This window comes from Apaloderma vittatum, unplaced genomic scaffold, assembly GCF_000703405.1.
Source record: "Apaloderma vittatum isolate BGI_N311 unplaced genomic scaffold, ASM70340v1 scaffold2425, whole genome shotgun sequence".
NCBI classification, from domain to species: Eukaryota; Metazoa; Chordata; class Aves; order Trogoniformes; family Trogonidae; genus Apaloderma; species Apaloderma vittatum.
Genome location: NW_009715258.1, coordinates 9,469 through 12,477, shown reverse-complemented (window position 1 = coordinate 12,477; position 3,009 = coordinate 9,469). Strand labels below are relative to the sequence as shown.

Sequence of the window (3,009 nt, the reverse complement as noted above, 5' to 3'; positions counted from 1 at the left end):
CCTTTATTCCTTTTTAATATTATTATGATTTCCCCCCTTTCCATTCGAGTGTCAAAAGGGCGGAGAGGTTTGTGTGTCCCCCCAGGCACAGCTCGCAGAGCTGCTCACAGAGCCCCTTCCAGGCTCCCCTCCCTCCCTCCCTCCTTTTTCTCTAATTTTTTAAAATAAGATCTGAATTTGTTTGAGATGTTGCTTTCTGTGGTTTGGGGGTTTTAATTCCGAGCTGCTCAAGCACTGCCTTGACTGTGGGGAGCACGAGCCCGGCTGCTCACGCGTCCCGCAGGATCCTCATGGCACATTTATCCCAGAACAGTTTGAGTCGGGAGAGACCTCAGAGTTCATTTCTGGGGAAAAACGAGGCCAGAGGGGTTTGTCCCATCGGCCAGGACTGCCTCTGGCTCTGCTTTCCCTGCTGGAATGTCAATTTTCTCCCATTTGTCCTCAGCAGAGCTGAGAAATCTCCACAAAAAACAAAATCCTGTCTCCATACTGTCACTGCGACTTAGAAGAAGTGATATTTGTTTTCAAATTCTTGAAATCTAAGTTCTTTTTGCTGCCTTCTGCTCGTTTGCCTCGGACCATGAGTGTTCCCTGGGCAGTAGTTTTAGCAGGTGGGAAATCTGGAAGCCTGGATGAGGCTCAGGTTTTCTCGGCCAGTGGTAACACAGGGGCACCGGCAGCCCCTGAACGACTTGTGATCTTGTGTTTTTTCCTCCCTCGTAGCTGAGCAGCTTGCACCTGAAGGAGGAAAAAACCAAACCAGATGCCAACGGTGAGTTACAGCCCCGCGACCGCTCTTAGAAAGGACGTAGAAGTTTGTTTTGCATTGGCTTTGGAGCGCTGCTAACCCAAGCAGGTGCTCAATTAGCGGAGAAATTCCAGAAGAGAGAAACATAAAAGTAGGATTCAAGAGCAGCGTTGAGCAAATATCTCGCTGTCACACTGGACTCGCTTCTTAAAATTGCGTTTTTCTGGATTCAGGGGCAAAAAGCTGTGGGTGTGGTTGATGAACTTAATTTGGCCGCGCGGAGGAAGCAGTAACTCGGGGTTCTGTGCCCCTGCAGAGCGGGGCCGCTCTCGTCAGGGCAACGGGCTGCTCTGCCGCTTTCCCCACGATATTCAGAAGCCGAAACGTGGCGGGTGGGGGCTGCCTGACCTCACATCTGCCCCCGAACCGTCTGTTTGAATTTAGGTGCCGTCGTCAAGGCGGACGACAACGTGGAGAAGACGGAGGATGAGGAGAAGGGTAAGTGCCCTCTTGAGAAAAGCTTCAGCAGGGAACGTTGGCACGAAATTAGTTTCCTCTGTGCTTAAAGTAAGGCTGCGTCAACGGCACGGGATGGCTGAGTCCGCAAGGACTTAATTGTGAGACATTTCCTCCCTCCATAATGCTTTTAAATCCGTCGGGTCCTGTAATAACTTGGGAGATTCCTGGATTAGAGTGGAGGGAAATCAGGGGAGAGCAGCATCCTCGGAAGTAGGGCTGTGAGCAGGAGCGGTTGGATAACCTGTAGCAGCTGCTGCGAGGAGCTGGGTGACACCTCTAAATCTCGCAGGAGGCGGCTTGAGAAAACGGATTTGTTCGCAAAACACCAAAGGGCAGAGGTTTAATCTCCCGTTGGGATCTCGTTTACTCTTGGCAGCCCCAGAATCTTTCCAAGTAGCGTTTTTCTGCAAACTTTCCTTAAAAAGAAGACCAAAAAAAAGTGCCTAAAAGATGTCTGCCCACGTGTGGGATAATAGTGAGGCTTTAAGAGGCTTTTAACCCTGTCCCGCCTTCCAGTGCGAAGCTAAGCTATAATATCTTAAATAAGCAGAGTTCTGGGTCTGTTAAGGTCCCTGTTAAAGCGGTGCCTGCTTGGGTTTGCTTGCCGGCTGAGGATCTCTGGGATTATCTCAATGAAATATCTCATCCAGAAAGTTTGGACTCAGTTATGACGTTGCTCTCTAACAGAGAATTCCAGTATTTGCTCTGTAACAGAGAATTTCAGTATTTGGATCCATCTTGTGCTTTTTAACCGGCCCTGTAAGGCAACGTTTCTGTGCGAGCTCCACCTGAGAGAGGCTGTGATTCATTTTTATTTTTATTTTTCCTACCTCCTTTTCCAACAGAGGACAGAGCTGCCCAGTCTTTGCTGAACAAGCTCATCCGCAGTAACTTAGTGGACACAACCAACCAAGTGGAGGTGCTGCAGAGGGATCCCACGTCACCGCTCTACTCCGTGAAGTCCTTCGAGGAGCTGCGGCTGTGAGTGCCCGCGGGCTCGGAGCTGAGCCGGTGACTTCCTTACCTTGAGCTGTTAAAACCTGGGAGCAGAAATGTTAAACCCCAGGTTCCCTGTGTCTTTTTCGGCGCGTTGTTTGGCCCCCTCAGTTGTAGGGAGCCTCGTTCTTCGACTCGGGAAGGTCGGCGCTGGCGTGTGGGGAGTGCGGAGCCACTCAGGTAGTTGGAGCCTCCCTGCGTGTCCTCAGAGGTTCCTCGGCTGTGTAGGAGGTGGCACTGAGAACAGGTCTGCGTTGCGAGCGACTGCACGTTTGTCATCGACGAATTAGCGTATCGTTCCTTGTATTATTTAAATACAAGGAGAATTATCAAGTCTTGGTGCCTTGTGACGGCCTTCGTGGGCTCCTTGTAACCCCTGGTCCACGTGGAGGCGGCGTTTTTTTCGCTTTTAGCTTTCTGCTGGGAGCTTTGACAATGCTCTTCTGAATTTTATCGTGTTTTTTCTTGTGTGATAAGCTGGGGGAGAGGACCAGGGGAGGGAGAGAGGGCTCTTTTTCCCGCAGCTGTGTTGGGTGAATTTGTGAAGCGAGACCCTTCCCGTGTCAGCGCTGGCATTGTTTTGCACCGAGGGAAAAGTTTATTTCCACCAGCAATACTGGGTTTTGGCACAGGAGTGCCTCCTAGCATTAGTTTTTTGCTGACTCTTCCTGTTGAATACCTTTACCAGTGGAGCTTTCAAGCAACAATGAGCTGTATTTAAGGTGTGATAGATTATATATATTTTT

The 3,009-nt window shown here is 50.0% G+C and overlaps 1 protein-coding gene across 1 annotated transcript in view; it reads left to right on the top strand.

Moving 5' to 3' along the window:
• Window positions 1-717: 717 nt before the first annotated feature.
• LOC104273642 (ATP-dependent RNA helicase DDX19B) overlaps window positions 718-3,009 on the top strand; it is a 9,773-nt gene continuing 7,481 nt past the window's right edge. Inside the window, exons 1-3 of the mRNA XM_009869035.1 lie at window positions 718-772; window positions 1,193-1,246; window positions 2,113-2,248. The gene's annotated coding sequence lies outside the window, so the exon portion shown is untranslated. The remainder of the gene's footprint in view (window positions 773-1,192; window positions 1,247-2,112; window positions 2,249-3,009) is intronic.